Here is an 11,060-nt window from a genome sequence, read left to right as displayed (position 1 = left end):
ATAATCGGTGTCATCACTTATTGCATTGTTTGTTAAAAGGTCCGGAATGTCTGCATGCTTCTGAGCGTGGGATCACGGCTCATCCGGGAACCAGAGAATTCCATTCATGACCAAGCCTTCTCTGCTGCGGCACAAATGGGAGGTCTTGAACTGGTGGGTGTGCCCAGAAATGCGAAAATCTATTACTCTGCAAGTCTGTCAGACGGGCTCAGTATGAATGGTGGAGCCGCAGCGGAGCGGGGAGGCTGGTGCAGCAGTTAGGAAGGGTAGGGGGGGGGAAGATGGGACAGAAAGCGCGCACATGGGTTCCTGGAGCTCATGTTCAGGTGGGGTGGGAGGAGGACGGGAGGGAGATTTTAAAAAAAAAATTATTCCGACCTGCAAAAGCTTGAAAGTGAAAGAAAATGTGTCGGGGTCATGTTGGTCCTCAGTGCGCGCCTCGTGAATGCTTGGCTGATTTAAAAAAAAAAAAAAAAAAAAAAAGCAAACAAAACGAAAAAGAAAAAAAAAGAGCAAAGACATGCAAAAGTTGCGACTGGCCGCCAGTGACTCGGGGTAAGTCTGTGAGTTCTTTTTTTTTGTTGTTCTATGAATTAAACGCATAAAAAAGTTAAGATAAGTTCTCCACTTCACAGCTGTGCGGTCCCTTCAAAGCCCAAATGAGGAAGCAGCTTGTGCCTGTGACTTTGATGAAGGTGCATTTACCTAAACTGATTTTTTTTTCTTTTTTTGCAACTTGACTGCAGCTACGACTATATTTTTTCTTTGAATTGCACTTGACACATCAGAGATGGAGTTTAGAAAAGCTGAAAGCTTCTGGAGGCCGTGCAGCGTTCACTCATGCATAATGGGCGGATTGTGCAGAGATAAAAGGAAGTATGCGGTGTCAGACAGATAGTATGCAGGTCCTCCTCTTCCTTTTTTATTTTTATTTTTTTTTAAAAGTTATTGAATGGCTTGACCTGACGCAAGGTTATTTAGCTCTGCGTGATGCATCATAGCACCTGTCAGTAACTGCATCTTCATCCACAAACTTAAAAAACATCAACAACCAAAAAAAACAAAAACAAAACTATCTATATAAAATCTCACTGTCTATTTTTGAAACCACCGTCAACTCCTATGAGAGACTCGAGCCGGAATGCAATGGGCGTCGCCTAAATTATTAATCCATTCTCCGGCTTCTCGGGAAGTTGGGTGGTGCGTTCACGGGGCGCTTGAAGTTCCTTTATGAGCCATAATTAGAACTTTCAAGGCCGCGACTAAGCTACTCTTTATTGTCAAGTCTTCAAAACTGCCCTTAATGAGAGCATAACAATGAGAAAGCCTTTAATGGCCCAATTTAAAAAAAAAAAAAGCCTAATGAAGTCCCGTGTAATGTTCGACACAAGCCTTGAAGCGGACACAGCACACACACGAGAACTTTTTGGGCTAAATGCAGACATACTGGGTGGAGGAAACTGACGCCGCACGTCAACGTCAGCCCCTATGTTTAGATGGGATGGCGGCAGCATGATGCTGTGGGGATCCTCCTTCCACTAGTGCTCTGGGTTCGCTTTTGTGAAGGAAAAGTGTTGAACTTTTTTGGACTGATTTAATATTTTCTTTTTCAGGGTTATATTTCCTGTTAAAGTTGTTTGTGTTAGATTTGAAATCACCAGCGTCAACTCAGAGCCACCTGCAGACGAATAAGTCATTGGTTCAATGGAAGATTTTTGGGTTTCAAACCGATTATGTTAGAGTGCAGAGTAAAAAAAAAATAAAACAAAACAAAACACAACCTCCATGGCTTGTTAAGTGATTTTAATTGAAGACACATTGACACGTTGCTGCTGTCCAGTTCCGTTTGAATTGATACCTCCCAGCCTGTTCTACTGGGTTCAACACAATTGTGCATATTTGCACCAATTCAAAGTACACAAGAAACCACCAAATGGGATAAGATGTCCTGAGAAAATAAGATGCATTGTCGAAGCTCCACTTTAAGAAACACAATGTCATTGTTTTCTTTTTGCAACATACTCCTATTGGTTTAGAAAAAAAGAAAGAAAACTTGTGTCATGGCTTTTATTAGCAGTGTCACAGGATGCTTTGGCACGCCATGTTCGAACTCGGAGTATATCTCAGTCTTGTGCAGTCTCCATCTATGTGCTGTTCTTGGTAATAAACCATTATTGTGAGCCACAGATGTGAAGGAGATGGCCTTAAGCCTGAATTCTTGTTACTGCATTTGAGACTCTTATTTTGAAATGAGACAGGAAGTGCAGTATTTTGGCTCTAGAAGAAAATGCTGACAAAAAAAACAAAACGGTGCTCTCTCTAAGAATACCTCGACTGGCTAACCGCTAGTTGCTAACTATTCTAAAGCTAGTGTCTTTCTGTTGACTGTTTCACAGAATCTGGACTGCAGTCGTGCACCTGTAGCACATTTTCTAAATATATAGAAATGTCTTGCCTGAACTTGAACAGAAAAGAGTTTCTTTAAAGCACATTTGAGCTCAAATCTTGTCCCGTCCTCTTAAACCCACTATTGTAAGTCGTCCTGTCTGCTCTGGATGTAACTTTAGGTTTTAGTTCTCGTTTCTCTCCCCCCAGACCGAACGTAGCCTCCTACTGAACTTTGAAGGAACCTCCCGAAAGTCTTCAAGCTACATGTTAATGAAAACATATAGCTTCTTACAACATTTATTGGGAAATGCTACAGATATATCAGATTAAAATGACTTGCGAACGTGGTTTTTAGCTGAAAAATAGTCCTTCCTCTGATCTATACCACTTTCCTTTCACATCAATTTCCTGTTTTCAATAATATTTGAAGTTACCTTTTGACTTTAAAAAGTGTTTTATCTTTATTCGTCACACTTAGACTGTTTCTTTTTTCTTCTTCTTCTTATTTTCACTTTCTAAGAAAAGACAGCTTTTCTTTCATGCAAAACTCAAAGCATCTGGTGTTTTTTTTTTTTTTGCTCAACTCTGTTTTACCTTCCTTCTTCACATTTTCTTTTCCCTGTTGCCGCCAACCGACTTCTCTGCTCACCCCCCACCGAACATGTACATTAACCATGCCTGGCGGTGTGAAGTGTGTGTGAGAGTTTCATAATGAGTGACATGGGGATTCCCTGTCCCTGTTTCCTTCATTCATGTGGCTGGAGTCTGAGGTGGTGCAGAACTGTCAACCCGGATATGAGCTGAATATTGAGTGTGTTTTAAAAGAGAGAGGAAGAGAAACTATGTGAGAGTGAGCATGCATGCGTGTGTTTGTGTGCGTGTGCACAGAGCGAGGGAGTGTGTTTGCATATTTTATTGGTCTCGCATTTATTCAGAGAGGGTTGTACTTTGAGATAATTTGTTCTGTGCTTTTATCGCGTTATTTTCTGCCTGATGCGCTGCTCGGCAACCTTCGCAGCACAAACTTCCTCTTGTCACTTGAGGCACTTTGCATCCACAGCAGCGATGCTGTGGATGCAAAAGGAAGTGAGGCTTGTAAAGTCTTGCAAGATGTTAACTGATGCCGACTTATAAATACATCAGTGACAAGATCTTAGATTATGTAAGAAGTATTTTTAATCTAGATTATGGTAAGGTTGAGAAGGTGCACAGCAGCACCTCGTTTATTTATACAGCGCCGTTAAAGGGATATCCAAACGCTATATTGTCATGTTTCACATAAGCCAAGAAAGTATTTGCACAGGAAACAGATGAGGCTTCTGTGTAAAATAAGCTAACACAATGTGTAAAGCATTTTCGTTGAAGTAATTCATATGTAGAGGTACGCATGAAACTACGGGCAGCTTCTTATTGCAGGTAAAATTCTAACTGCTTAGAACCTTTTAGCAAATCCTAACCTTACTTAACCCCTATTAGGGTGCAACAGCAGACACACTGCAGCCACTGTCAAAGCGAAGCAACACTAGTTTCTGCACACATTTCACATGCAGCAGTACGTCTCTGTGGGGCATCAGCAAAAGTATTCTCCATTTTCAGATGAGGTGTGAGTACATTCTTGAGTTTTAAAGGAACTCTTCTGATAAATCCTCTCTGCATAAATCCAGTGGACTTATGTTCCCCTCCAAAAGTCTGGGTTAGTTTTTGACATAGTTTAATCAGAACTGAGATTACCTTGCTTTAGTGTGCCACCCAGTGGTTTCTTAGTGTAGTACAATTTTTTTTGAAGTAACGTCTTAGCCTGAGCTTGATAGCAGAAAGGTCTCAATCAGTCTTGGACAATAAAATGGCTCTGGAGTGTTGATATAAAATGCTGGAAGAGCAATAATTATTAAACGAGCTGCAAATGTCAATTAAACAGGACGGGTGGTATAAATTTATACCTTTAAGTTAGTGTTCACTAGAATCTAAGAAGTGCCATTTAGGTGAACTAATTTTACTAAACAAAACACAAGTGAAAGCACTTTTGATGGAGTGCAGACTTTAGTCTTACCAGTACTAATGTGTTTTCTCAATAATATATAATATGCAGACATAACCTGCTGCTTTGGTCAATTTCCATCTCTCTCAGGAGGATAAAAATGCTTTCCTCCCCTGTTGTTAGTGTTTCTAATATCCTGTTTTAGATTTTAGTTTTGTAAACAATGGTTAGCATGAAAGGTTTGCATACTATGCAAACCATTTATGCATAAAGAAGCTGATTGGCAAAGGATCCTCCACTTACGTCCCCCTCCATCCCACTCCATTACATTCGTCACTATGTTCTATTTTTAAAATTCCACTCAGTTTGCATCTGGAATTTTCCTGCAGTTTGAGCTCTTTAGGAATTCATTTTGTTTGGCTAAAGCTCCTTGGTCGCAGCAGGGGTATTTAAAAAAAAGAAGAAAAAAAGCTCCCTTTCTCTTGTTACTGTGCTGCTCGTCCTTTGTGTTGCGAGTCGGTAAGCATGGAAATGAAGTCAAAGCCGGAACCAACTGATTGCAGGTTGCTTTGTGTGTGCTGTGCCTCCTCGTTGGCAAATAAGAGGGAAATGTGCATGCAAGATGTTGCTCCGGAAACTCAGGCCGAAGTTGAGCAAAAGTGATTGCCAAAGTTGCGAAGGTCGCCTAAAGTTCAGCTTCAAACTGTCTCAGACAGGTGAGGCGCGGCTGAAGTTATCGGCTCTTTGACTGTGGATGAGCCACGGTAAACCTTCTCTTTGGTGGTTGACGGGTCATGCGGGCACTGAGCTTTAGAAACATGTCACGCCTAAATGCTTTCCACATGGTTCCACCTGGATGTGACTCAGACGGTGTAGAATTGAACGGGCCAGTCACAGAATGGAGGCTTGAATTTGTGGGAAAAAATTCTCTAGTACGTATCAAGGCTTTTTTATTATTAGCAATTGAAACTGAGAAACCATTTTACCGCATAAGGGCCTGTAAATAAAAGAAAGATAGATAATATAACACACTTTGATCTGCTCAGACAGCCCACAGCGCCACATGCAGCAAATGCAAATTGTGGAGCTGATGACACAGCTGCATGATTGGCTGTACGGGGCTTCAAAACCAGACTGAAACATGAAACCTTATGCATGGCCTAGAACGCTAAAATGAATGTGTACCATTTTATAGATTCAAAACCCCAAGCAAAGCAACTAGTTCTGGGGAAAATACATTAAAATTGTCCAATTGGTGTGACTACCAGGCTTCCTTCTTGTAGTAATCTTCGTGACGGACCAGAAAAGCTATAAGATGATTCTTGCAGGGGACTGCTAATCTTAATGCAATACTTGTGCTAAAAACAACCCCTTTATAATAACTTGATTATGCATATTATTGGAAAAGACGCAGTGATGAAGATTAGCTGTAATGCAGTCCAAACACGGCCGACTTTTACCTAGTCTGACTTCTCCGCCATAGATGGATCGCTTCACTTTTCTGAGCTCGCTGTCAACACTTCCTCCAGCACCTAATTCTGCTCGGAGGCAAACATGGAGTAATTATGATTTGCAAAAATGCAAATCACAAGTGGTTCATTCAAATGAAAGCGAGCCTCCTGTCTAAGGCCGCATTAACAAAGTCAGCCGTTGCGTCAACCACTGTGCAGAAACTAAAGCTTCTCTCAAGTCGGCTCGCTCGCTGCTTTTTCATTGTTGGCTCAAATTTTGACAACTTTGTTTCTAGTCATGCAGTCTCATTTTCCAGATTAGAAATAATTAATAATAATAAAAAAATTGCCTCTGGGTTGCAACACAGGTCCTTCAAACAGATTTGTCTTTAAACAAATTAGTCTCTTTATGGTTGACATTGACGTTATGAATGAGGAACTTTACTTGCACTTTCTTCAAACAACCAATGTTGAAACCCTGCAGCTGTGACTCCATTTTCATGTTCCCCATTTCTGTCAGAGCTGTTGTGCTGTTCCCTTTACATAAATAGTTTGACACTCTGTAAAGTATGATTACTTGCTATGCCTAAAACAGCATATTTTGTCTGTATTCACTTGGATCTAGGATGACTTTGTTCTAGTTTGTAGCATCAAACCCTGGGCTCACAGGGGGAGAAAATTAGCCTAGCATCACTACAGTCAAGTTTGAATTAAAATAGTCAATATTCCCCTTAGATTCTATGAAAAATACTCAGACTAAAAAAAAGTTTAAATGATCCAAGAGCTGATCTTGAAATTCCGAGTTTATGACAGAAAATGTATTACTCTGCTATTCTAGCTGTAAACTGAGGACTAGCTTACTAACTACATTTGATTAGTATCAGTTAACATCTCATAGCTGCTAGTAACTTCCTTAAATCTTAATAAAACTACAGAGTGTAGTTAGTTGGCAGTGTTTTTCCACTTTGTTACATCTACTTGGCTCCATTTTCTTTTTTCTCTTTGGTTGTGTTGACATTTTTATTTGAAAAAAGTCTAACTTCCTTTACAGCATGTAATGTGTCCTAGCATTCCTCCTCAGTCTCTGTTCTTTACTATACAAGAACTACAAAAAAAAAAAAAAAATCACCTGGCCACTTTAAAGAGATGTTGTTTTTTTGTAAGAACGTTTATTGAAATGTGAACTGGCTATGCTAACTAATGCTGGCTAGTCCCATCTTGTTGCTAACAAATGAGCGTTCCCAAATTAGCTATTGCACCAGTTGTGTTTGGAACAAACAAATAGTTGTCAGTACTCTTTGTTTGTACAACCATTAGCATACGTGTTCTATAGGAAGAGCTACAGAGAACAATTAAAAATAAGTTTTTATACCAATCAGTGACAGTTAGAGGTTCTGATTGCCATACCTCTGGTACCATCTCTTCCTGGCAACAAACAAGACCGATTATCACTGAGGAATTTTTCATGAGCTCTTGAGCAATCTATTTCTTGTAATACCAGTTGTTGCAATATGAGTTTATTTAATTGGTACTAGCCAGTCTGCATGGATTCTGCTTATTGCCTTTCTTTCTTTCACATCTCAGACAATTTTCTGATTGGAGAAATATTGTGAATCTTTTTGAACTTGAAAATGATGAGATCTTCAGGTATTTAACCTTTTCCAGCAAGAAAACACCACTCAACAACTCTTGGGTGTTTTCTTAGAAATCACTGTAAAAAAAAAAGAAAAAAAAAAAAGTACGTAGCAGAACATTTAGCCAAGAAGCTAAGCATCAATTCAGTGGTCGTAAATGCAAGTAGGTCTAGCTTGCAGCACGGGGGACAGTAGCACTTCCTCTTGCGCTCAACACCGAGCGACGTTGTGATACAGCCTATTTTAGTAAATTAAAAAGAAAAAAGCTATCTTCAATATCTCAGCTTTTCAGGAACTCAGAATGGCAGCTTTGTTTGTAGTTTGACAGGCGACTGATTAGCTTTCGAGCCTGAGGGTTTATGAGAATCTAAATCTTTTCTCATAACGCAGAACAAGAAAACCACAAAAAGCGTTTCACTAGACAAGACAGTTGCCTCAGTGAGTATTTTGCATAATAGATTGCAGAAGAGCTATTATCAGTATTTACTGACTTGTGTGGAGCGTTTGCGCAGGCTTGAGGGTGAAGGTGCAAATTGCAGAAGTAAAAAGGTGCTGTAAGCATGCATCGCGCCCATCATTCTAGCTGTTTGAAATCAATGTGCACATGGAGTGTTGGTGAACTGACTTGCATGATCTTCTGTTTAAAAAGGTAACTTTGGGCAAAAAGTAGCTTATTATGGTGGATATCAGAGCATGTGTGCACATTGGTTGTGGCGTCGGTGTCTCTTTCTGAGACTGGCTGACATCACTTTTCTGCACGTGTGATGGCTGTATATTTTTAGATACTCCATCTATGACACATAAGGTGCCTCTGATAGTATTCAGACTTTATCTAATGGAGGCACGAGTTGGGTTGACATCTGTTTCGCTGTCATCTTGAAGTTCACGACTTTCTTACAAGGTCTTTGTCAAAAGGCTTAACATGTGAGTTGCTTTAATCTGCTGGCGACAGCGGAGTCTTGCGCAGGAGCCAGTTAGACGACGCTCAGCGGCCAGGCAAGATCAAGAGGACGGATTCTCATGCCTTCAACGGCTCTCTGTTTGATTTCAGTAGTTGAACTCTCGAACAAATCCTGCAAAGCCGACGTAGCTCAGTCACACCTATACCCACACCCAGGCCTGCAGCATGCGAATACCATATGGTCACCGCACCATACCAGTTTACAGTTGAAGCCACTGGTTTCCAGTAAGACGTTGCCACAGCGTATGTCTGGGAAACAAGGGGGATACGCGTCGGTTCTCATGTAGATGCCATTTAAGGGGTTAACTGCCTCACAATCTGAATTAGGCAACTAACGGCTGCCACAAGCTCACCATACAATACTACTGTGGTGTTCTTAGTCAGAGCTACTGGTTTCCAGTAAAGAACTGCACCCGTCAGCTTCACAACAGAGGAAGTGGTGGTGGTGGAGCGCGAAACTCTGTTCATAAAAAGAAGAGAGGTTTCATCTGTCAATTGCTTTCCTTTTCAGGCAAAAGGCTTCTGCCTCTTCTTTCATGCGTCCTCTCCTTTGTATTTCATGCAACGATGTTGGGAGGATTTCCTGTCAGTGCCGCCATCAAAGAAAGGATCAAAGGTCATGGGAATAACATGGTGCATGAAACAGAAATTACTTTCTGCAGCTTCAGGTACTGATTATTTTTCTCACGCAGTCTTCACAGAGCATTTTAAAAGCAGGACTTGCATATCGTCACCTTCCTACAATAATAGCCTAAGTCCTTTTTTTTTTTTTTTAATTTTTCAAAAATTGTTTTTGTATTTGCCTAAATCATCTTTTGGCAAAAAGCAAAACAAAACAAAAACTTTGGCCATTATTTTAGGAAGGTTACGATATGTGCTTGTTAGCAAATGAAGACACAACTATCTGTCAGAGAACTCCTCGGATTTAGGATCTGAGAAAAAAAAGAGAGAACAAAATCTCTTGATGCACTGTAGTTTTGATTTTTAGATTCTCTAAGGTTTTCATACGTTGAGTTACATTGCCCTCTAGCGGAAGAGCCCATTTATTACATAAAACGGAACCAAACGGCAATGTTTCTGCACAACGTTTGCTGCAGCAAAAGAAGTTTCAATCTTTTGATGAAAGCAAAACTGGAGAGAAAACTATCGAGTTGATTTTTAGCCAAGTGCGACAAGGGAGCATGCAAATGAATGTCAGAGTGAATGTGCCATATTGAAACTATACTTGTAAAGCTGTTAGTCTGGAAGCTTGATCAGCTTTTCTTTTCCTTTCACATTAGACAGTGACTTCTGTCCTGCTGCTTGTTGTTAATTTTTGAGAGATTACAACAGATATTATAACAGCAATTATAAAAATCGTTTAAACAAACAATTTACCATCAAGGTTGGAGCCAAACTCTGAGGGCCAGGCCTTTCACTACTCTCTGTCTCCATCTGCTGTCTGAGTTTAAAGGGCGCAGATCTCACAGACATCCTTCTTAGTTCACCACACTGGCAAAGCGTGGGGCTTTTGAAGACGTACTCCCAAGATTTAAAAACGGTACACAGTTTATTGGACTAAATCTTTGCCTTCTTGAAATGTGACTGCATGTAGAAAACAGCTTGGATTCTTCAAAGCTTTTTACACATCTACATCCAGGTTCTAAGAAATATCTAGTTTTGATCAGCTCTTCCAGTTTTGGACAAAGGTTTCAGAAACTAAACCTTTGATTTGGACTAATTTCCTCAAAGGTTTTCTGTTGGATTAAGATCTGGAGGCTGTGGTTGCCATTGGAGAACAGTGCTGATGTGAGTCTGATGCCATTGTGGGCTATGTTGCTTCACCAGAGGATGGGTTGGTTACACAGAGGTTATAAAGGGATGGACATGGTCAGCTAGGATCCACAGGTAGGCTGATATGGCTTTGGTACTACGCGTCACAAAGTGTGCCAAGAAAATATCTGCCAAAGCATTAACACCACCAGCTGCTGGCCGGGTGGCTCCGTGGTGACCCTGACATCCGAATGTTGAAATCTAAATTTATCAGACCTATTTTCTATCTGTTGCTATTCAGGTTTGGTGATCTTGTGTGGACTGCAATCACAGCTTCACTTGTGTTGCTTTTTTAGAGATACTATACTATTCTCTAAATAGAGTCATAATAAAAGGTTATTTAAGTCACTCCTGCCTTTCTATTATCCATTCCAGTGACACTTAAGCCGAACAGGCATAACGTTTGGACGACTGACCGATGAAATGGTCAGGGTACCTATTTGTTGGTGTGAGCATTTAGTTCTTAGAATTGGTATGGCAGGAAAAAAAATGTGCTTCTTAATTCCACCATCTCACTGTGTAAGGGAACCTCTTAATATTGTTGGTCAAATGAAAGATGTTTGAAGAAGCAGCGTAAGAAAAGCTTTGAGATCACTGTTTGCAATCACCGTTTATGTTTATGACTTTGCCAGAAACCTAGACTTGCAGTACAAAGACAGCTGAAAGTCTCACTTGTCAAGTGAAAAATTTGACTGGAAGTTTTTTGCAGCATTGCCACTTTTTGCCTATGGGAGTATATTTAACCTTAAGCCCGTCAGGATGCCCGTGCTGACCCTTGTTCAATGCCAAAAGAACCAACCATGAGTAGAATTATTTTTGCATTATTTTTGGGTAAT

General features: G+C 40.4%; 1 long non-coding RNA gene across 5 annotated transcripts in view; it reads left to right on the top strand.

Annotated features, from left to right (window-relative positions):
* The first annotated feature begins 203 nt into the window (after positions 1 to 203).
* LOC103137405 (uncharacterized) overlaps positions 204 to 11,060 on the top strand; it is a 106,922-nt gene continuing 96,065 nt past the window's right edge. Inside the window, exons 1-2 of one of the 5 annotated variants that reach the window (XR_476133.2) lie at positions 204 to 555; positions 8,924 to 9,080. This is a non-coding gene — a long non-coding RNA (uncharacterized LOC103137405). Of the gene's footprint in view, positions 564 to 635; positions 696 to 8,923; positions 9,081 to 11,060 lie in introns of all 5 variants that reach the window. The other 4 variants (XR_476136.2, XR_001661976.1, XR_476132.2 and 1 more) reach the window with 4 other exon arrangements.

The sequence above is a fragment of the Poecilia formosa genome, unplaced genomic scaffold (genome assembly GCF_000485575.1).
Source record: "Poecilia formosa unplaced genomic scaffold, Poecilia_formosa-5.1.2 Scaffold40, whole genome shotgun sequence".
Taxonomy (NCBI): domain Eukaryota; kingdom Metazoa; phylum Chordata; class Actinopteri; order Cyprinodontiformes; family Poeciliidae; genus Poecilia; species Poecilia formosa.
Note: the sequence above shows the minus strand (reverse complement) of the source record. Positions and strands in the feature narration are given on the sequence as shown.